Here is a 23,937-nt window from a genome sequence, read left to right as displayed (position 1 = left end):
CTGGGGTGGGCGCAGACTTCAGGAGTTCTTGTAGCCCCCCCAGGTGGCACCAGGGTTCCAGGCAGTGCGCCAGAGCTTGGAGCTCATGCTGGGCCCAACCGTCATTCGCAGACCCATTTGTTACTGTGACGACCAATTATCATTGCGAGCAAATGGGGTCATGCTGGAAAGCATCTTGCCAGCCACAGGGGCCCTGCAGGCGTACGGTCACAACCATCAATCCATCGCGGGCACCTCAGGGCAGCAGTCTGCTGACAAATGAGTGTCACCAGGCAGCCCCCAGCTTGGTGTTTACTCTGGCAGAGCCCCATTCCCTCCCTCCCTCATTTATCACCCCCCCAACACATCTCCTTCGGGCACCTGTCCTTGGGCTTTGGCGTAAGTGGACCAGGTTTGACTCCTGCGTGTGACCCGGGAGCATGTGTTCCAGTGCTCTGAGCCTCGGTCTCCGTGGCTGTGGAGCAGGGACACAGTTCAGAGGTCGGTAAGAGTCCGCCGGGGTTATCATCTTACCTGGTGCTGGGCGGGGCCCAGGCTGCTCCACCCGCGTCTCCCCCTGATCCCGGGGCCGACCCCCTCCCCTCCCCTCGCCCATCGCCCGTCTCGGGAGCCCGCTCCTCCCCACCCGGGCTTTCAGGCTGACCCCACATCGTGGCCGGAGTTTGGGGAACAGGAAGCAGCTCTGCTCTTGGTCTTGGGGGCTTTCTCTGAGCTGCGGGTCAGGAGTAGTGAGGATGAGGATGATAGTAAGAGCTACTGTTTGCTGAGCTCCTGGCCATGCGCCAGGCGAGTACCAGGGACACGTGTATTAATTAAGGCGTTTAATCTCCACATCAGCCTCATGAGGCTGAAACTGTTACTGTCTGCCTTGGAGAGGTGAGGGGGCGAGGCCCAGAGACGTCGGGAACTTGCCCACGGTCCCAGCTGGTGGGTTCTGGGGTCCCATGCTGATTCCAGGCCTGGGAGGTTATTCACAACCACTCTCTGCTGTGGCCTCACTAATGTATTTAGTCTCATTAGACTGGCCGCTCTGTAAGCCCATTACCGTTCTCAAAATGCTTTGCTATATGGTATCTGAACTGATCCTTACAATAAACACCACTTGCCAGGTACTTTTTAAAAAAACAGCTTTATTGAGGTATCAGTTACATACCATAAAATTCGTCTTTCTTTTTGAGAAGAGGTCTTGCTCTATTGCCCAGCTGGACTCAAACTCCTGGGCTCAAGCAGTTCTCCCACCTCAGCCTCTCAAGTAGCTGGGGGCACAGCCGAATTCATTTGTCTTAGTTGTACAACTTAATGATTTTCAGTAAACTTATAAAGCTGTGCAAACACAATCCAACACTGCAAAAAGATTCCTTGGTGTCCATCCGTAGTCACTCTCCACCCTGCCACGGCCCTAGGCAGCCACCAACCTACGTTTCATCTCTATAGTTTTGCCTTTTCTGGACCTTTCATATAAATGAAATCACACAATGTGTGGTCTTTTGTGCTGGGCCTCTCTTACTTAGCGTGATGTTTTTGAGGTCCATTGATGTCATAGCAGGTGCTAATGTGAGTTCTTTTTTCTGGCTGGGTAGCATTTCATTGTATGGATATATCACTTTTTGTTTATCCAGTTGATGGCCATTTGGGTTGTTTTTAGTTTTGCCACCAGGTTCTCTTGCTGTTGTGCCATTTTATAGTTGAAGAAACTGAGTCCTGAGGATTTTTACCGTCCCCATGTTACAGCTGAAATTCCTGGCTGGTTAACTGGCCATGAAGTCTCAGAGCCAGACCCGCACCCTCACCAGCCCATCTCCAAACCCATTCCATGGGTCCCGAAGTCCCCTGGCTTGCACCACACAGAGCAGCCGTTTTCCCCTTTGCTTTGAGAATTCCTGGCCCCTTGTTCCTCCCACGGTCCCACGGAGGGGCAGCCGCCAGCCGTGAAGAATTCCTGAGGCTGCTGAGGCCTGGAAATCAATTAAGACTGAATCATGGCTCCCTCTCCCCAGAGACACGGGCTCATTTCCTGCGGCCCTGGGGGTGGGGGTGGGGCGGGGGGGGCACAGTGAGGTGTGGTTTGGGCTAGACACGATCCCCCAGGTGGGAGAGCCAGGAGTGCGCTGAACACGCTCTTTTGTGTTAATTTAAAAAATTCCAAAGCACTGAGAAACTAGATCCAGAAACAAGCTGCTCCGGGGCACACAGACTGCATTTTCTGGTCTCTGTTTCCCCTTCCACAGAGTTGGGGAGACACTGCTGGTTGTTCTGGGGACTAATGGTTCAGGGCACTGCCCCGAGACCTCCACCTTCCCCACCTGCGGCCCCCAGGTCTCCTCCAAGGTGCAGGGTCCAGGCCATGGCTGGGGAGATGGGGCAAGGCAGGGGCCCCCCATCTGCGGGCCATGATCCCTGTGGTTGTGGGGGGAGGGTGGCAAGGACAGGGCTCCCCTTGCCCCCCAGGTTTGGAAGGCCTGCTCCAGAGAGGCAGGGCCAGGTGGGAACTGTAACCAAGGACCTGTCCTGAGCCACCCTGGGATGACATGTGGTCCTGTGTGGGTTTGGGTTGGTGTGTGCTGGTGCTGGGCGGCCCCCGGGCCGGGATGGAAGTGTGGGTGTGAGAGGGATCCCCATGCCCTCGGCCTCCCTGCATCGGCTGCTCCGAGCTCCTGTCTCAGGAGGACACTCACCTTTCCTAGGGGCAACAAGGGGCGGGGGAGGGCGTTAGATGGGGACTCAGCTGGTCCTGGAGGAATCCTGGCTCTGTCACCGTCCCTGTGACCCTGGTCCGGGCTATTCGCCTTCTACACGTCCACGTCCACACCTGTGGCGTGGGGTGGGTCACCTGCTCTCCCTCCTGTGTGTGTCTCTGGCATCTGAAGGAGAAGGGGGAGCGCCCTGTGATTCAGGCCAGGCTTGGAGGGTCCCCCGGTTTCAGTGTGACCCAGGGTGACCTGCTGGGAGTATAAAGCCTCTCATTTTCCTGGATTCCTTCCCAGCCCCCAGGCAGTGGTAATCGCAGGCGCCTGCAGGGCCTGGAAGACATTTCAGTAGCTCAGTCCAAGCACTTGAAGTTGAAACACTCGCTGTTTGATTCCTTCCATCCTCCAGAGATGGTTTGTTCGTTTTAGCTGGTGATTATAAATCAAAGGCCGAATGCACAGGAAGCAGCTCTTTTACAGAGATGTTAATGAAGCCAAAGGGAGTGGGGTTTGGAAATGGCCTTTTAGGGGGCCTGGAACGGGGACTGTCAATGACTCTCCTATCCTGGCTGTGCCTTTATAGTACTGAGATCAGCGGTTGGTTCTGTTAAAAATCAAAGATACAGGGAAGTGAGTACGATGCAGCCATTGAAAACAATACAACGGTTTGCAGCGACGAGAAACCGTCGCTCGGGTATGAAGGGCAGCGATCGAGCTCCACGTGTGAACTTACAGCGTAACCACAGCCTCATCATGTGCTATGATTTGTAATTTATAACTTTGTACTTTTTCATTTTTAAAATACTGAATATGTAATGCATACATATATTATAATTTTAATTTACAAAATATTGGCTGCTGATACTTCCGCACTAAAATGAAAGTTTATATTTAAACAGTTACCGTCAGTGGGTGCTCGCCGTGCCCAGGTGCTGCAGACGGCCCCGCGTGTCTTACAGCATCCGCACCACACCCTCGAGGGGCGACTCCTCTCTTCCCCGTTCCGTGGATGGGGAAACAAGGCTGGGGAAGGTTGAACCATAGGCCCAGGGCCGCATGGCTTGGAGGTGAAACCGCCAGACCCCCAAAACCCCAGGGCCCCGCCACTCCGGCTCCCCCACACTCCTCGCTGTTCCAGAGATACTCGCTTCCCAGGTATCTACGCAGCAGGGGCTGGGAGGCCAGGAAAAAAGATGCGTAAATGGGATTCATTGTCTCAGGGGTGGAGAGGTTATTTATGGCTGATTAAAATGTTTTCTTTAGATACTTGTGCATTTTCTAAAACGTCAACGTGTGACTGTGTAGAGGGGGAAAGAGCCTTTCCTCTACCCTCTTTGGTTCAGTGCGGGGCACCTGAGAATCGAACTCATGGAAGACAGTGGGGCGGGAGAGAAGGCTGATTTCACACGCATGCAGGGGCTCCACAGGCAAGCAGTGAAAGCCCAAAGAAGGGATCTCACCCTGGGGTTTACATACCATTTTAACAAGAGGTAGTAAATCACGGAAAAGCAACTAGTCAAAAGAAAGGGTGGGGGTTTTGACTTCTGGGGGCAGTCAATTGTGGGAAGGCAAATGCATGGGGGAAAGTAATGGGAGATAAGGAGGATTAGTAAGGTTTGTTATGCAGCCTAAGTGGGTGCCACATCCCCAGTGAGTAAGAGTGCCCTCCTCGTTCTGGTCTGGGGCAAGGAGATACCTTTGAAAGTGGAATTTTATGTTTCTTTTATTTTTTTATTTCAGCATATTATGGGGGTACATAAGTTTAGGTTACGTATATTGCCCTTGCCTGGAATTTTATGTTTCTTTTACAAAAGGAAAGATATCTGCTTTTAGATAGAGGGAGAGCGGAGAGCTTATTGCTTTCAGCTTAAAATAGCCCTGATGCCAAAGCAGCATATTTGGGGGTGGCATACTGTGATCTCCTTCAACTCTATATCACATTTACGCCAGGAAAAATGTGATTACATTTTTTGTTTTGAGTGTCCTACCTTTAAGGACACAAATGAAAGAAGAAAGATTGTGCATTTAAAATGTCTACTGCAGACTTGCCTATTGAGTGGAAAACCAATGTGCCACTTAAGACATGACTTAGGAAAGGACTGAAAAGCCACTTGGATTAAACAGGCATTAAGAACAACAGGCTGGGCTGGGCGTGGTGGCTCACGCCTGTAATCCTAGCACTCTGGGAGGCCGAGGCTGGCGGATCACTTGAGGTCAGGAGTTCAAGACCAGCCTGAGCAAGAGCAAGACCCAGTTTCTACTAAAAAAATAGAAAAATTAGCCGAGTGTCTTGACACGTGCCTATAGTCCCAGCTACTCAAGAGACTGAAGCAGGAGGATCACTTGAGCCCAGGAGTTCAAGGTTGCAGTGAGCTATGATGACGCCACTGTACTCTTCCCGGGTGACAGAGCAAGACTTAGTCACAAACAAAATCCAAAAAATAAAAAAACGAACAAAAACCAAAAAAGAACAACAGGCTGGAAAGTGACAGGGAGGGGCCCAGGAAAGCAGGCATGGGGCAGACCCTGCGAGGCCTCATGGGGAAACAGAGTCATGGGGAGCAGGGCCAGAGGGGGCCAGGGGCAGGGCACAGCAGTTTGTCAGGGACACAGAAGGGGGTTGCAGGTGGCTTTTCTCTGCTTTGGATGCCTGTGGTGGATGTTGTTTCACTCGTTCCCTTTTAGAACTTGAGGGAACCAAGGGGGAAAAAATCAGTCAATTCATTGTAGAAAAAGGAAACAAAAATCAAACTATAGCAATGATTTGCCATCACAAAGCATTGTTTCATTACAAAATAAAAAAAGACAGACGAGAAAAGCATCCTCTTCCCACAGCGGGGGAACGGCGGTGGCTGTGCAGAGAACACAGAGTTCAGCTGAACGTGCTATGACTGAGTGTGAAAAATAGATCTAAAGGGCTTTGAAAACGTAGAAGGAGTAACAACCACACAGCCTCGGCAGCTCGGGTTTATTAAGTGCTTACTACGTGCCAGGCACCGTGCTGGGAGTGTCACACTGTCACAGTAGCTCGATGCCTGTATCGCGACGGGTCCCTGGCGTCTGTCGTGTGCGAGCCTCGCGGTAAGAAGCTTTGGTGCCTTGGCTCCCTTGGAGTCCAAACGGCCCTGTGAGAGGAGGAGACACAGAGAAGGGACGTCAACAACTACTTAGCAGTGCGAGGTGGGCACCGTGATGTCTGCATTTCACCAGATAAGAAACTCCAGGGAGGTGAATTTCTAACTCCAGGTCATGGGTACATGTGCAGTAAATGTCGAGACGTATTGTATTGGAGAACATTTCCTTAGAGCCCTTGTGTTGTGGTGCTGGGCTGGGTATTGGGGTTTATCTTAATTTGAGCCACTTACAAGACACCGCAGCATGGAGAATTTACTGTCACTGTCTGCTGAGGCCAGGTCTTAATGACAGCTTTGGCCCAACTTTAGTTAACGAGGAAACGTTGTGCTTTCTGTGATCTCGCTTGAAACTGGGTTACTGTTTTAAGAACAGGCAGCCACGTGGCTTCGACTGAGAGCAATGGCCAGGAGGGGGGGCACGGGTCAGGATCGGAAGCCGTCACCTGCTGAACCGTGCTGAACTCGCAACAGGGGGACAGGGGGTGGGAGGACAGAGTGCCCAGCAGGGCCTGGATGGACAGGTCACAGAAGGCTTCCTGGAGGAGGCGGGGCTCACAGGACGGTCCAGAGAAGGGAGGCCAGGTGGGCGGGCCAGGCAGGGGAGAGGGCAAGCACAGTAGCTCAATGACCTGAAAGGAGGTGATGTTTGTGCAATCCGGTGGGGATGTGCACCTGGTGTGGACGTCTTGCTTGTGATTGGGCAGCAGCGTGGAGCTTTAGGTGCTGGAGGGCTTTTTGGTTTTCGTTTTATTTTTAAATTCAGGCTTTTTCTCAGTCACCTTAAAAACTGGTAGGCCACTAAGAGTTCTGGATCCACAGGAGATGGCCTTTCAAGGGTTATTTTAATTTACTGACTTTGTCACCTTTACGGGGGTGGGGTGCGGGGAGGACAGCAGGTCTGTCTTGATGGTTAAGAACAGAACGTGGAGTGGTTCAGGAAGATGTGGAAAGGGCCAACAAGGCACTTTGCTCTGAAGTGGCAGCGACTGGGGTGACTCAGACCAGCCCAACAGAGTGACCCCCCCTCCGCAGGCAACCCAACCATCAAAGGCAGGGAAGGGGCCAGGAGTTAGGGGACCTAACTTGTCCTGTCTGACTTCTAACGCTTATTAATCCCTTTCCCGTTCCACCATGGATATGAGATAGCAGTGCAAGAAAGGAAACAGGATGAAAAAGAACCAAGAAAAATCTGGGTGATAAGAAAATGTGGGTGGAAAATAAGATGAATTTTGTGGGAAGGTTATCCACATGGTGCATCATACCAAAAGGTCTCTCCATTTTATAGGTGGTGGGGCGCTGGTTTGCATCTGAGCTTCCTGGTGGCCAAAGCAAAGAGGCAAACTCAGAGGCCTGAGGACCCTCTCCATTGTATCAAAAGACATTCTCATCATTTCTATGAGCAATAAACAGCAAGTTTCATGGGACCGTTCCTTATAAAATCCCTTGATGACTGACGATCTCCCCCAAAGCTCAATTCAGTGAAAGCAGATCTTTAGGACCAAAGCAAGTTAATGCTTGTGAAAGATATCTATAAGTGGCTGGTTGTAATTACTGTCGTAGCAGGGATTTATGCATCAGAGGATTGGGCCTTTATAAGCCCAGTTTACAGAGTCAGAGACACTGTTTAAAGCTGCAATTCCTGATGAGAGTTTTCCCCAACTGCCTTTAGAAACTGCCCAGTCCTCAGAAATGAAGTGATGTGTAGCACATAGTAGGTGCCCACTTAATGTTTGTCATTGCTGTTGTTGGGTCAGAGCCAATCTGCCCAGTTGAATCACACTCTTTGGCTTGCTACACAACACGCTCTCTGTTAGGAAGAGGCCCATTTTATGAGCATTTGTGAGGGGCATGATGCTGATAGTAGGCAGATTCTTGAGAGACTTGCTGCAGAGCAAACATGAAGCTCAAGGCATCCTAGCGTGTGTGTGTGTGTGTGTGTGTGTGTGTGTATGTGTGTGTGTTCGAGGTTCAAGGAAAGATGCAGGGAAAGAAAAAGGGCAGGACTCTGAGAACAGAATCACTGGGAGGAAGGCAGGTGGCTGCACAGCCCTGCTTTTTGGAGAGATGCTGGCCTGGCTAAGACAGAGCTACATTCTGGTGGTTTATAGCCCAAGATGTTGCCAGAAGCCACCTCCCAGTCATCCTGCGGATCAGGAAATATGTACCGTTGAAGGCTGGCGATAATTTGAAGGCTTCCACAGTATTGTTTTAGAGAGGAACACTATTCTTAGCTGTGCAGATTGCTCTAAATTACACCGAGCACTTCATATTCCTGAGAAATCGGCTGCCACTGCAAGAAATCAGAGAATGCTGCAGCTGGAGGCATTTTGGGAGTCACCCGATGTCCACTATGTCCTCTTCTTACAGAGGAGGAAACTGAGTCCCCGACCAGGATAGTGAATTAACGGTAGATAGGACGCTAGAAGGGAGGCTGACCCCCAGTCCAGCTCGCTTACTTATGACTAAGTAAAATATTGCAGACAACCGCAATGTGCATCAATAATGCACTGGTTAAATAAATAATGGTTTATTCTCACAAGATGCATGGGTGGAAATATTTTAATGCAGACCATTAAAAGAGAATGAGGTTGATGGGCTTTTATTGCTGTAGAAGGATGTCCGTGACATATTGATGGGGGAAAGAAGCAGTTTGTAAAGCAACATGCATGTGTCTCTGTGTAGGTATCTACCTGCTGTTGTACAGTAAAATGTTAGAGGTGGTATCTCCAGGTGGTAGGATTTTAGATTATTTTTACTTTCTTCTTTAGGTTTTGTGCAATGATTAGGTTTAGCCTTTTGTCGTTTATCCTTTTGATGAGTATGGATTTGTTATGAAAAAAAGCTGTATTAATTTTGAAAAATATTAATTGTTCATTTAAGGTAGGTTTCAAAAAATTATCAAGAAAATACATGTGTATGGTCCAAAACTTGGAAAACTGTTTTAAAAACTAGAAAGAAAAAAGAATCCCATCTGATCCTACCAGCCAGAGCGTCATGGGCAGCTGTGAGGTTTGTTTGCTGCACATCTTGCTGGGGTGTATGAAAAGAATCACTTCTGAAAACTGCGTAGAACTCTGTCTGATCTACATACCAGAATTTACCAAATGGGTTTCCTAAATGTTAGACATCTAGTTCTTGTTTTTTCCTTCTGACTCATGTGGTAAATGGCATCTTTGTGCCCATGTTTGTCCACACGGCTTCCTTAGCGGTTCACGGATGTGGGGCTCCTCATCAAAGCACAGGCTTCGCTAAAGCCCTCGGTGCGCGTTTCTCAGCTTCTTTGGAAACCTGCCTCTCAATTGACATTCCAGCCTGAAGTGACAGAAAGTGCCTGTTTGACCCCAGTCTCACAGACTTGTGACTGTCTTTTAAAAATATTGACTAATTAATCAACTTCGAGCATATCAGGCTGAAAATCGAGAGGCTGGTGCTGAGCTCGGGGACGCTAGGGACGCCGTTAGATGCTGGCTTCACGACCTCTGAGTCCTTCCAACTCCCTCCAACAAAGGTCCCCGGGACATGAGGAGAGGTTGGTGTGAACGCACCCGAGGGACAGGACCGAAAGACCAAGGATCGTCACTTATAGATTAAAGGCAGTTCCTCCTAAGCCCAAATGGTATTTGTGTGTGTGTGTGTGTGTGTGTGTGTGTGTTGGAAAGCTGGGGGTTGAGGAATTTTAAAGTTCTCCTAAAGCATAAAATGGAGAGAATTAGCAAGAAATTCTTGAAAAGTAAGAATGGTAAAACAGAGCTTTTCCTTCCAAATATTAAGATTTAAGTGTTTTACAAAAATAGAACTAGAAGGTAATATAGGGCAATGTTTACCTGCTTTAAGGATGAGAGAAAGACTTACCAGGCATAGAATATGAAAGAGGCTGTAAAAGAAAAATGGAAATAGGTTTTAAAATTCTATAAATCATAAAGCACTATGAACAAGCTATTAAGCTATTTGATAACCAACACATATTTACAACATATGTGAAAAAAGATTAATGTTCCTCTTATTTATTCATTCATTTAACATTTATTAAGTGCTTATAATGGTTGAGGCACAGTTCTAAATGCTGGGGACTCAAAAATATATTAAACACTTTTACATGTCTGTAACAAAAAGGAAAAAATAGGTGAAAATATAAGCAACTTACAAAAGAAAAGATAGAAGTAGACAATAAACATGACAAAAACCCTTGACCTCTGCAATAATCATGAGCATGCAAATTTCTCAATAATTTTTCACTCGAAAATAGTTAAAAAATGTTAGGACCGTAGCACTGAATTTTGATCAGTTGAAGGGTAAATAGTTAAAACATTTTGCAGACAATTTAATAATAGTTTTTAAAAATCATTTTTAAGGCCGGGCATGGTGGCTCACTCCTGTAATCCTAGCACTCTGGGGGGCCGAGGTGAAAGGATCACTTGAGCTCAGGAGTTCGAGACCAGCCTGAGCAACAGTGAGACCCTGTCTCTACGAAAAATAGAAAAATTATTGTCTATAGTCCCAGCTACTCGGGAGGCTGAGACAGGAGGATGGCTTGAGCCCAGGAGTTTAAGTTTGCAGTAAGCTATAACAGAGTACAGTAGCCACTGTACTCTAACCAGGGCTACAGAGTGAGACCCTATCTCAAAAAAAAAAAAAAAATTACTTTTAAGTTGAATAATTTGCTCTAGAAATTCTAGCTGTAGGACTTTGTCCTAAGCAATGAATTGGAGATGCAGCCAAGTTTTACCCACAAGAGTGCTTATCGCAGCATTATTATACACACACACACACACACACACACACACACACACACACAGACTTAACTAAAGTGTTTAACGATTGAGTACTAGTTTAATAAATTAAGTTGCACTTATATAATGGAGTATTATGTAGACATTAAAAACCTTGTTTTCTAGGAATCTTTAATGACATATCACTAGGTGAAAAAAAGTAGGATGTAAAACTATATAAATTTTTAAATTATATGTGTTTAAAAGTACACAATGTTCATACATGTATATATATTTAAAGGACTGAAAAGACATGAACAAAAGTTGAAAGAATGCAAAGCATGTTGTCAACTTTGGGGAGCAATCTCTTATTTCTGCTTTTAAATTTTTAATTATTAATATTTTGTCTTAAAAATTACTGCTTTTGTTAATAAGGAGATAATTTAGAATGTTCAGATAAGATTAAAAGTCCAATTAATATCATTCAATGCACGTAAATACCTAGTAAAACACACAGGAGAAAATACCATTATGATGATTTGGATTTTAAACTATATTTTTCTTCTTTTTTGTATTTTCTAAATTTTCTACAACAAATAAATATAGCTTTTATAGCTGGGAAGTAAAACCACAACTATTATTATAAAGTGCCTAAAATGTTGAAATTATATTGCTAGTTATTTATTCCACATTCAGCATGCCCCTAAATTCAGGAGACATAGGATAAACTTATTTTAAAACATTATGTTAGTTATACTTTCCAAATGCTGTGCTCAACATGGTTTTCTTCAACCTCTAGATATTTTTTTCAGGTGAGGTCCCTCTATATTTGAAGCCATAGATCCAACTGTTAATCTGAAAAAAGTGTAATAAGTCTTTTGGACCCTCTGTAATGTGTCTGTGGCTCTAGAAGTTGAAGAAAAACATATTGAGCATAGTATTCAAAGCGTGTAACATGCTGTTTACGTAAATGTGGTCCAACCACTTTGGAAAATGGTTTGACAGTTTCTTATGCAATTAACCATACAGCTCCCATACAACCTGATAATTCTACTCCTAGGTGTTTGCCCAAGAGAAGTGAAAGCTCATATCCCCACATGGCTCGTACATGAAAGTTTATAGCAACACTGCTCTAAGAGTCCCGAATTGGAAACTACCCAAATGTTCATTAATGAGGAAAGGGACAAACAGATGTGTGTGTGTGTGTGTGTGTGTGTGTGTGTGTATCTCCATATTTCCCTACAATAAGAAAGAACAAACCACTGATAACACAACAGCATGGTGACTTCTAGAACATGGTGCTGAGGGAAGGAAGCATAGCATGTAATTCCATTTTATCAAATTCTGGAAATGACAAAAACAAGCCATAGTGACAGAAAGCCCGTCAGTGGTTGCCTGGGGCTGGGGTGGGGTCATGGCTGCAGGGGCGTGAGGACGCTGGTGGGGTGGTGGAGAGGTTCTATATCTCAGCTGTGGTGGTTACATGGATATATGTATTTGTCAAAACACGTCTTACTATCCTCTTAAAAATAGGCATGTTTTATTGTACACAATTATTTCTCAGCAAAGTTAATTTTTTAAAAGGGAGTTTATTCCATGCAGGGCCAGCTGTGTCATTAAAAATTAAGACAGTGGCAGCAAAGGATTAAACTGAGCTCGGGCCCTTCCGAGTGCGGGGCCTGCACAAGTCCTGCACCCACCAAGCTGGCCCCGATGCTGTTTCCTGACTTTTCAGATACTTTCAGAGACCTGGGGGTGTGTGTGTGTATCTGTGTGTGTGTGTGCATGAGAGAGAGAGAGACACACAGAAGGACTATTTCACATAAATGGGATCTTACTATCAATGCTGTTTTTAAATTTCTTTTTTCACTCAATAATAATGGGCTGAGTCACCTCTCCAAGGCAATAAATTGAGCACTACCGCAGTCTCCGCAGAGCATTCTGCTATGAGTGCGCCTAACTGATCAACCACTCTCCTTTGGATGGCATTTTGGGATGTTTTTCCTTCCTCTCAGTCAGCAACACTCAGCCCCCACACAGCGTGGGGCTCTCTCTGTACAACAGAAATTTCTAGGCCCTCCCAGCAGCCCGGGCCCCTCGTGCCCCAGGTGCGATCTCTGCAGACGCGCTCACAGACGGGCTGTTAGCCTTGAGCGTTTCCCTTCCCGCCTTCCCTTTTTCTTGAGCCTGAACAGAGGGGTCAGGGCTCTAGAATGATCCACTTTCTTTAGCTCAGAGGCCGCTGCCCCCTCCCCCTCCAGGACCTGTGTCCCCAGCTCTCGCACTGACTGAGGTCACTCGGAGTCCTCGAAGGCAGAGCACAGGACAGCGACGGGACTCCCGGGGGTCAAGGAGTCCAAGCCCCCGGCCCGGGTGGGGCGTCATTAAGCATCCCCTGCACTTCCTTCAGCCCTGCCAGGCCCTGCAAAGGGTTCTGAGCCTCAGGATTTCCAGAATCTGCCTGGAGGCGGCTTTCTATCCCCAGGGGAGGGGCACTGCTACATTTCAAGGGAGCCTCAACCTATATTTTTACCATACACAGCTCTGTGTTAGCTTCCCACGCCCGGAAATTTCTCCTGGCCGCTGGCTTTTAGGGTCTGCCGAGGTGAAATGATCTGTGCAGCCGCGGGACGTGGGGCCACCCTCTGTCAGCCACCCGGGTCACACGGTGTTTACATCCGTCAGGGCTGTTTGAAATGGGAGACAACGGCGGCCTCTGACTAGCTGCAGTGACTTAGGAAATCCCTCTGTCGCCCTCTCGGCTTTGCTGTCCGATGTGATCTGCGCGTTCGGGGAGCCGTAGGGTCTTTATGGTTTCCTCTAGGCCCGAAATTTCAGGAACTTGTTTCTCTTTGTCCAGAACAGAAGGCACTTTTCTCAGCTTAGAAGGACTTTTTAGTCTGTCCTTCCAGGGCGTCTGGCCTGGGCTCTGCAGAGCACCAGCAATAAATCCTCTGCAAGGGAAGACCCAGAAGGAGGAGGAGGAGAAGGAGAATAAGGGGGACGGGGAGGACGAGGAGGACAAGGAGATGATGATCCCGTGGGCGGGGGCTGCCGTGGGTGCAATGGCAGCTGCTGTTTCTTCTTGGCTGGACAGGCGGCTCTGTGTCCTCCTGGTGGCCTCGTGATCCGTTAGCGGTTGCCTTGAGCACCCTGGGGAGGCATCACCAGGCTCATCTGGATTCATGTCCCTTAGGAAAGAGACTGTAACTGATGAGTGGTTCTGCCAGGGGGACGTGTACACCGTCGAGGAGAAACAAAGCCGGGCCCTGGTGAGAGGAGGCGGAGATGGGTTCTATTCAGCGATTGCAGCTGCAGTGGGGAAGAGGGTCCAGCGTAACTGAGCTAACTCGGGTTCGTGCAGAGAATGGTGTTTCAAAGGGAGGGGAAGAAAGCCAGGGCCCAAGCAGAAGCAGGGAAGTGAAAAATTACAAAAATCAAGTTCGATAAGAGGGTGGTCAATGTGGGTGCCACGAGGCAGCTGTGTGGCTGACGGCCTTTACCAAAGTGAGGCTCCTGCCTGCTCTTGCTGGTGACTGCTCTGCACAGGGATGGCTCTGCTGGGGTGAGGGAGATACATGTTCATCTCAAAGGGACAGAGAAAGGATTTAACGACTGTAGGTTTTTAAATAAACATCCATGCTCAGGTGTTGGCAGCCCCTAGCTTTTCCAGACAGGAGCTCAAGGGGGCTGGGTCAGCCCCGGGGACGTGGCCTGAGGCTGCTGGAAGCTTTGCTAGACTAGAGCTTGGTCAGCGTGTTGGTGCAGGAGTTTGGACAGAGTGGTTCCCCAGCGCAGAGATCTGCCTGTGCATCTTCGCGCAGGCTGCGTGGGAACCAATTTCGAGCTCCTCGACTTCCTCCCTCCCTGTCCGTGCATCGTCTCAGCTTGTTTTTCCTGTCGGCCTGTCACAATCGCTCTGCTTCCCCTGCACTAAAAAGGTGCGGTCCCAACCCACCCAGGGTCACAGTGGGAGGAAAAACTTCTGGGGCTTGAATGAAGGGACAGTGAGTGTTGGCAGTGGGGCTGAGGAGTCCAATGAGTCTAAGACGAGTAACAAATCATTCTGCAAGTCAGATGCCTTCCAACTTTTGCTTTCAACAACTTTTTAACAATTAAAACAATAATTCGATTCTAGATGGCTTTGTGATGTTTTTGGCCTCAAACTTGGACAGAGTTGAAAAGAATTGAGTGGCGTCACTGTGACAAACTCCTTCTGGCTCCATGGACTCACTCAATAAAAAGAAAAACAGGGTGCTAGTCCTGTCTTGCTCTAGCAGCAAGTAATATCCACCATGGACACGTTAACTGAAGTGAAGGGGGAGAAACCTAAATGCCCCATTAAGATCCCTTTCCAATAAATTTAGCTTTTTGGGCCAACCATCATCAAATTTTGATGTTACTTATTATGTTGATATAATATCAAATATGACTATTATATTGATATAATAAGTGTTAGGTCCAGAGCCAAGAGAGAGACACGAAGTTTCCTGTGTAGTAAGATGTTGTTTATTTTGATTATCTGGGTGCAGATGGGTGGAGGCCAAAAGAGCGTCCACCCCAAGAGAGGGAGAGAGGGGAGAGCTTTGGGTTTTGTAGACGGTTTTTCCGGGGGTAGTGAGTACCTGGGCCAGAACAGCTGCTGTAATAAAATTTTTTTAAATAACCAATTTCTGGGACCCCTGCATCTGTCTTATCCTGTAGAGATAAGGGAGGGGTAGTTTTGTCCTTATCAGGGGGATAGGAATGCCGGGTTCTGTCTCTGTCTTGTTAGATTTATAATCTCCAAACTCTCAGAAGCCTGTAGCTATTGTTCTACAAGTCTAAGTTTTCCATTTCCCACATTCCGTCGTATACATACTTTTTGGGTTCCCACCTGGAGCAAACCTAACAATAAGTAATATCAAAATTTGTGGTACCCATGATTTTTTGCTTTATGTGTTAATAATAATTATATGACAACATAACCTAGAGCAAAAATTTTATCAAATCACAGGAAATGATAAAGTTTAAGCATTTTAATTTATACGCATTTCTGTTTCGAAGACTCCTAGAGTGATTACTAGAGGATTTCGAGGCATGAAAATATATTAGGATAAGATTATATGGAAAGAGCAGAAGAAGAGTTCAAGGAGACAAAGGAATGACGTCATGGCACTAACTTAAAGAATGGCTTATTCACATATTTTAAAAATGGATAAGGGTGGATGTCAAAGTTATATTCCACTAGGTTTATTTAAAAGGATGACATAAGTTTTCTTTTGAAATGTCAGTATTGAAAATATGACATTGTATATGGGATATGAATCATATCCTGCTTCATCAAACTTTTGATGAAACATTTTAGAAAACAGCTTAAAAATGCATGAGGGCGTTCAAGGTAGCTTTCTTGAAACTGTTCCACTAGACCAGGGGTATGCAAGCGACAGCCCTGGGGCCAGATGGCCCCGTGCCTGGTTTTGTGTTGCCCAGAAGGCAAGAGTGGTTTTCAGATTTTTAAATGGTTGAAAGAAAGGAAAAGACACATGAAATTCGAATTTTTTAGCACCCATGGCTGGTTTGACTAGCGCCCAGCCACGCTCCTTTCTTTTCACATGCTTTTTACAGCGCAGCGGCAGAGTTGAGCAGGGACTGTACGGCCGGCAAATCCTGAAATATTTCCTATCTGACCATTTCCAGGAAACGTTTGCTGACTGCTGCCCTAGACCACAGACTCAGAAAACCTCCTGGTGACTGTAGCTCTGCTCCTGACCGTGGATAAATCTGAAAAAAAGAAAAAAAAAATGTGCCGTTTGGACCAAGTGATCTCTGAGTTCTCTAAAAATTCGAGAAGCCTGGGAAAGCAGTTCATACGCAGGTATTAGCGGCTGGCACCTCCCAGGTGTACCCGCCTTTAAAAATGACCCCAGAGGAGGCAACACCTTTAACGCAAAGGGGTGAGGTGCTCACGGCAGGGGCTGGTGGTGGTGATTTTGAGGAAGGGGCTCTTCCCAGCATTGGTCGATGTCAGAGTTTGTGATGAATGGACGAAGATTTGTGCAAATCAGTCTACCCAGTTACAAACACCCACCAATGTCCCTAGAGGCCAATCCTGGCCCATTCCAGGCCCATACACTTCCTGGACCTTGTAGAAGTCTCTGGGAAGGCCAAGCACAGACAGACCGGAAGCCACGCAGCGCTCATCCAGCCCCACCCGGTGCCAGGCTCGGTGGCAGGACGGGGGCGTTGTGTCTGCCTTTCATCCCCTCCGGCTTTGTCTATGAAAAGCTCATCTCTTGTGTGGGCCTTGCAGGGTGCGGTGGGAGGTGCCACATGAGTTACAGGCCAACCAAGGACAGGCCGCACCCTGCAGGCCGTGGTGCTCCGGGAGCCCTGGGAGGATGTTGTGCAACTCCACCCCCGCAGTGTGACCTCGGCCAGGGAGGTGCAGCTCACAGAACATAGGGAGGGCTGGGCATTCAGGGTCTCCCGCAGCATACCCAGCCAGGGCCCCGCCGTAGCACACCCCATGGGTCAAGTATCACTGAGCTGGCCTTTGAGGAGGAGGAGGCCGTGGGCAGTGTTGCAGGGATGACAAAGACAGTGCCAACTGGATCCCAAACCCATCCGAGAGGGCAGCCTCTCCTGGTGCCAGCCCAGCCGATTATAGCTGACTGTAGAGGTTCCAGACATGGGGTTGCCAGAGTTTCCAGTTTTTCAAAAGAAATTAGGGATCTGGAATTCTATGTGAGATCTCCTGATTTCCAAATGTTGGCAATTCATTGCAAAAGAAATTTTAAAACACTGAGCTGGACTCAAAAAGCACGTCCGTAGGTCAAATTTGGGCCCCAGGCTGCCAGCCTGAGACCTCTGAGAGGGAATATAGACCAAACTTTGGACTTGGGAGGAAGGACTCCTGTCTTGGCTCTGGCACTAACCATGTGGCCCGTAGGCGTATTGAAGACACACGCCCTCTGAGCATCAATGTCCTTGTCTCCAAGGTGGGGGGATGGTCCCAGACTTCGCAGACATGTCCTGAGGCTTGGCCCTGCTTCCAGCAAGACGGTGCCTGCGTGGACATGGGCCTTGGAAATGTCGCTCCTTTCCTGGTTTAGAAACTTGGCACTGATTCCTGATGTCAAGAGAAGTGAAGTGGGGGCTGGTGTCTGGTGGACGTGAGGTTCTGCCCGCTGCTCCATTTCTCAGTTGCTTCTGGAAGGGACTTAGCTGGGTGACATGCCAGTTGGCAGCCTCATTTTGCCCTCATAGGCACTGCCAAAGGCCCACTCGCAGCCCCGCCACTCAGCCAAGGAAGCCTCTCAGACGGGAGGTGCTCTGCATCCCACCCGTCGAGACCTTGGGGAGGGGGCGTCTGCCGAGATGGCGCCGATAAACTTGTCACGTGACACTCAAGGCTGCTTTCCGGATTTCGTGTGGGCGTTTTTCTCTTAGAGGAAAATCAGATGTCCTTGAATTGATGTATGAGGGAGATCCATTGTCTCTTCCCTTCTCTTGCCGCCAGGGCCAGTGTGAAAACATCCCCAGAGAGGAGCCTGCAGCCCCAGGGTGCTGGGCCGGAGAGCTGCGTGGATCTGGGTGTGAATTCTAGCCCTGCTGCCAGTCGTCTGTTGTTCCCCACGCTACGGGATAATAGCGGTAGCTGCCGCAGAGGGTGGGTAGCATTAAATGTGATAATGTATGGAAAATGCCTGGCACAGAGCAAGGGAAGGGGAGGAAGAAGAGCCAGAGGAGTTGGAGTAGGAGCGGGATGTTTGCAAATTGAATGAAAACGGAAACGAGTGAAGGAGCGGCAACATCCATCCATTCTAAAGGCATCTTACAAAAATTATATCTCACTTCTTTAGAATAATACATTATAATTCCCACCACCAGGCCCCAAAGGCTTGCTTTCTAATTACGTCTCTTCTTTTCATCTTGCTTAATTAAAAAGTGATGTACTGAGGGACTTTGGTGCTCAGAGCTGTCACTCAGGGCTCAGGCGGGGCTCCCTGCCGGAGAGTGGAGGGTCTTCCAGCCCCCTCAGGCGAGGCTTGGGCTCCTAGAGCCTGGGACTCACTGGACAACCAAGCGTTGTATCTGGGATGTCCAGGAAACCTGGGCCTGTCCCACTGGGGGAATGATGCCCTGGGCGTGGGGCAGGGGGTGATGCTTGGGGAGGGGCACAGGGGGCCAGGCTGAGCCCTTTCAGTGTTTTAAATCGGAGCAGAAATGAGGGATGCCAGTGACATCCATTTACAACTTTTTAAAAACCTTTTTTGGGACACAGATGTTCGGGTTGCAGCATAACCTATTTATAGAAACACCCGTCAAAGGAACAGCAAGCCTGCCTCTTAAACAAGAGAGGCAATTAACCGGAGAGCTTCCGATGCCGTGTAAAAGCCGTGGAATCTATTCCTGGAAGGGCCCGTGTGCCTGGCGGACCTGACTCAAAAGCCAGCCAGCGCCTCTTCATTTCATCCTTTCCCTGTGACAGGGAAAAGTCCTGCCGTGGGGCGGCAAGGCGGACCTCAGGGCCAGTGTGGAGGATTTTCTGAGAGCCGGAGGGTTTCTACTTTGCCTTAACTGCACTAGATCAGCGAGACCGAATCTTCTCACTGGAATCAGCCCTTTGTGTTTCCATTTTTCACTCATCTCTATAGAGTAATACTTGACAAGGCAGCAAAATACCTGCACAGGCAAAGGCAGCCAGGAAGGTGGGTGGCAGGCCCTAGTGGCTCCAGCGCTCATTCATCTGCCTACGTGGGGGATGCAGGCTCTGCACAGAAGGGGACGTTTAGGGGAGCCTGTGCACCAGGAGCAGAAGTGCAAGGGGTTTGAAAGGCACTCACACAGAAGTGGAGGACGGCTCGAACATTTGTTGGGTGTCTACCACGTGCCAGAGCCGCCTCTGGGTGCTGGGGATGCGGCAGCGAACACTGCAGGGCCCACCCTGCCTGAGCGGAGCTGGCGTCCCAGGTGCTGTTCCTTTCCATGAGGTTCCCTGCAGTGATGTGTCGTCTTGTCATCCCACTGCCTTGAGTGTCCGACAGATATTTATGGGCACTGAGAGCAGCTGGGGAGCCAGCACCGCACCCGTCTTTGCATCCCTGGAGATGGGCAGAGAAGACGACCCATAGCAGACGCTCATGAAGTAGTATTTATGTTGTTGTTTTAAAGACATTCTGCTAGACATCAAAGGGGGAGGAGTGGGGACAGAAAGAAAAGAAAAAAAAAAAACCTCAGGCCTTGCCTTCGAGCAACTTATAACCTTGATGGAGAAAATAGGAAAATTAAGACAAAAATGACATATAGAATGGAACGATTAAGTAACTGGTTGGCGGACGGTGAGAACCAGTTCCTTGCTGTTGGAATGGGACGTTACAAATCCGTAAGAATGATCCATGTGGCAACGGTTTAGGGTTGGGGGCATTTGTATGAGCTCGCGTTTGCCTCAATATAGAAACAGATGGACATGTATGGGAGTGTTTATGGATTTTGTATATACACCCAGGGTGGTATACACACATGCATTTCCTTACTCCGTCAGCTAAGACAGCTTAGAAACAGCCACACCCCAGTAGCAACAAGCACACCAGGAACCCAGATCTTATTTTTAAACATTATTCTTATATACCAGATGAGCCTGGAGCATCTTTTTTCCTCCAATTTCTTTTATTGTGGTAAAATTCATATAATATAAAATTGACCATCTTAACCATTTTTAAGTGTACGGTTCAGTGGTATGAAATACACTCATAACATGCCACCATGGCCACCATCCATCTCCAGAACCTTTGCATCTTTCAAAACCGAAACTCCGTGCCCGTGAAACACCGACTCCCCAAACTCCCTCTCTGCGTCCCTGGCAATCACCGCTCCACTTTCTGCCTCTACGAATGTGACTGCTCTAAGTACCTCATATGAGTGGAATCAGACAGTACTTGTCTTTCTGTGACTGGCTTATCTCACTTAGCATAATGTCTTCACAGTTCATCCACATTGCAGCATATGTGACAATCTCCTTCCCTTTTAAATCCCGGAGCATCTTCTAGTCCCAGAAGGGGAAGAAGTGCTCAACCAACCCACACCAACAGGGGTCTGTGAAACTGTCACAGGAGCCCGTGGAAAAAGCTCCCAATAGCCAAAGCTGGATGAGCTTGAGCGATGTAATAAATTAGTATTAGACTATGACCCAAAGTAAAGACCTGTGAGCTCACACTGACATCCATAAATAATAGAATAAACAGAGGAAAATAGACAAATCTCCCATGAAGAAAAATTCGAGATAATTTGTTATACAGATGCTCTGCCCTTAAAGAGGTGGGACCTAATTCACTATTCTTAACTGTAGGCTGTGCATGGTGACTCCCTTCCAGAGGGGACAGTATAGAAGGGGGGGTAACTGTACAGTGGAGAAACCTGACCAACACTCCCTCACAGGTGACACTGTCAACATCCACAGTGACATGTCACATTGATAGTATGGCCCCTCGATATGATGGGATGAGAATGGCCCTTCACCTCTGTGGTCTTCCTCCCCCAACCCTCCCCCAGTCTAAGTCTGAGAAAACACCAGACAAATCACAGTTAAAGATCATTTTACAAAACACCTGAACGAATACTTCTCAAAACTGCCATCGTTATCAAAAACAAAGGAAGTCCTAGAAACTGTCACAACTAAGAGGAGCCTACGGAGACATGACGATTAAATAATGTGTGGACTGTAGTTAGTAATCAGGTATCAATGTTGGCTCGTTAACTGTGATAAATGCGCCATGCTAATGTAAGGTGTTAACAGTAGGGGAAACTGAGCATGGGGTAGAGGGGAACTCTGTGGGTTATCTATGAGATTTTTCTGTAACTCTAAAACTATTCTAAAATAAACAGTTAATTTTAAAAAATGAAATATGTCCTAAGAAAAATGGGAAGAAAATCCTCGTTGGCAGTCAGAAGGGAGCAGAGGCAGGGTATGGTGGCTCACGCCTATACTCCCAGCACTTTGGGAGGCCAAGGGAGAAGATTGCTTAAGCCTAGGAGTTCCAGACCAGCCTGGGCAACATACTGAGACCCCGTCTCTACAAAAAAAATCCTTTAAATATTAGCCAGGCATGGTGGTGGTGCATGCCTGTAGTCCCAGCTACTCAGGAGACTGAGGCAGGAAGATCGCTTGGGCCCAGGAGTTTAAGGTTGCTGTGAGCTATGATCAAGGCACTACATTCTAGCCTGGACAACAGAGCAAGACCCTGTCTCAAAAAAATAGTGGGGGGGGGGCGGGGCAGAATGGGCTCGGGGCATTGGAGGAACCAGAACAGATACTGAACGAAGAAGGGGCTCAGGCTGTGTAGCTTTCCTGGGTGTGACAGATGGGGGCCTGGGTCCTGCCACTTCATTTCTCACACGCTGATCGTGTCTTCTTTTCTTCACCAGCTCTGAGCCACTCCTGCTCTGCGTCTGCTCCTGGGGCTCCCGCCTCTGGACTCCCAGCACCCCAGGAATGCCGTGATTCAGAGACGCGAGCCCTGCCCTGGACGCTCTTCCGTCCCAGCGCCCGAGACTGGGAGCTTCCTGTGGGCAGGGGCCCTGCTCTCTCTCTGTGCCAGCGCTCCGTCATCGAACTGGCCCTGAGGACATGCAGTGGACTTTCATGAAATGAGTGTTCCGGACCTTGTAGCCTTGGGACAGGACTCTGAGTGTCATCGAGTCACACAGTGAGGAAGCCCTGGCCTTTTCAACTCCGTGCCCGTCCTTCTCATCGCAGCAAGCAGAACACTCGGTTGGTTCCATGCCCCCTACCCCTGCCTGTCTCCATATATAACCCAAACCAGGCAGGTCCTAGACTCAGACTTCGCAGACAAATGTGTCTAGCATTGTTTTAGTTTGGAATTATCTTCAATTTATTGCAAGTGATACAGGTTTTTCACTTATAACAGCAAAATTGTTTCCTTTAAATTTGTTTTAAATTTTAATTCATTTTCAGGCAGAGAGGAAAGTTGCAAGCACAGTACAAAGAATTCCTGGATACCCCCATCTGGATTCCCTAGTGTTAATATTCTCTCTCTCTCCTCCCACAACACACACACACACACACAACACACACACACACACACACACAGATGATTTTTTTTTAACCATTTAAGAGTTTGTTGCCCTTTTACCCCTAAATGCATCAATACTTCAGCATGTATTTCCTAAAAGCAAGAATGTTTTCGTACATAAGTACAGTACATTTTTCAAAATCAGGGAATGAACACCGTCATAACACTGTTATTGAATCTCCAGACCTCGTTCCTGCGTCACTACCTGTCCCAATAACGTCTTTGATAGCAAAAGAAAGTCCCCGGCTGCGCCTTGCGTTCAGGTGGCATGCCTCTTCGGCTCCTTTAATCTGAAACAGTTCTTGAGTCTTTGTATTTTGTGACATCAGTGTTTTCGAAAAGTACATGCCAGATGTTTCGTATAATGTCTAAAGATTCTTTTTAAAATAAATTTAAGTTCTAAAGAAGTGAGTCCATCTAAAGAAAAACCAAGTGACGGAAAGAACGAATGGTCCACAGACAAAGCAAAAACTGTGAAGATGCACGTGGATAAAAGTTTTGAGAAATGTTGAGAAACGATGCTTTAAATGAATTTCATCCTGCCCCTGGGTCCCCTTCCCCCTGGGATGGTCAGGCCCTGGGACACTGGGTTAAGGACTGTGGTTGAAGCAGTGACACAAAGGCTGTCCCAGACTACGGCAGGCAGCTGACCTGGGGCAGAGGTGGGGCCCTGAGCTCTGTCCGGGGTGCTGGTGAGGGGCGGGGAGGAAGGCGTGCTTTTGCGTAGGTGCATGGTACATGCAGACCCCAGCTGTGGCTCATTGAAAAAGCAGCCCATAAAATCAGGAATAGAGAAGAAAGCTTGACAAAGCGGTAGAAGACTTAAGTGTGGCCAAGAGATGAGTTTCCTGGAACCAGAATGCAGGGAGAAGATCTCTGGGTCTTCACGGGGCAGGGGGCCGGAGTCAAAGCTACCGCCATTTTTAATAAAGGGATTTGTTCTGTGAAGTTTGGATTTGGTAGAGGGGTCACACTTGGGGATCTGGAGGGCCACATGTGGACTTGAGGCTGGAGGTTCCCCAGCCCTGCAGGGTCCCCCACAGCTGGGGGCATTAGCAGGATGACCTGGCTACTTCTGGCCCTGCACTAACTATCCCCAGGGTAGGTGGCCTGGGGACAGAAGGCCATGGTGGGTGGCCTTGCCTGGCCCTAGACCCCGGAAGGGCCCTCTTACAGGATGGGCTGCTCTTGCCAGAGGGAGAGTGTGGGCAAGAGCTGGGGTGGTCCTGCAATGACAGACCTACGTCTCGGGGGTGCTGTGTGCCTCCAGCTCACACCAAGTCTCTGCTGCTGTGTGCAGGATACACCCCCCTACTCTTCAGGTTGCCAAGAA

At 48.2% G+C, this 23,937-nt stretch overlaps 1 long non-coding RNA gene across 1 annotated transcript in view; it reads left to right on the top strand.

Moving 5' to 3' along the window:
* LOC123641879 overlaps positions 1-22,957 on the top strand; it is a 51,389-nt gene extending 28,432 nt beyond the window's left edge. The window contains exons 2-3 of the long non-coding RNA XR_006736361.1: positions 16,210-16,387; positions 21,937-22,957. This is a non-coding gene — a long non-coding RNA (uncharacterized LOC123641879). The remainder of the gene's footprint in view (positions 1-16,209; positions 16,388-21,936) is intronic.
* Positions 22,958-23,937: the final 980 nt, after the last annotated feature.

This window comes from Lemur catta, chromosome 7, assembly GCF_020740605.2.
Source record: "Lemur catta isolate mLemCat1 chromosome 7, mLemCat1.pri, whole genome shotgun sequence".
Lineage (NCBI taxonomy): Eukaryota > Metazoa > Chordata > Mammalia > Primates > Lemuridae > Lemur > Lemur catta.
The sequence above is the reverse complement of the archived record's forward strand: the minus strand, read 5'-3'. Positions and strand labels throughout refer to the sequence as shown.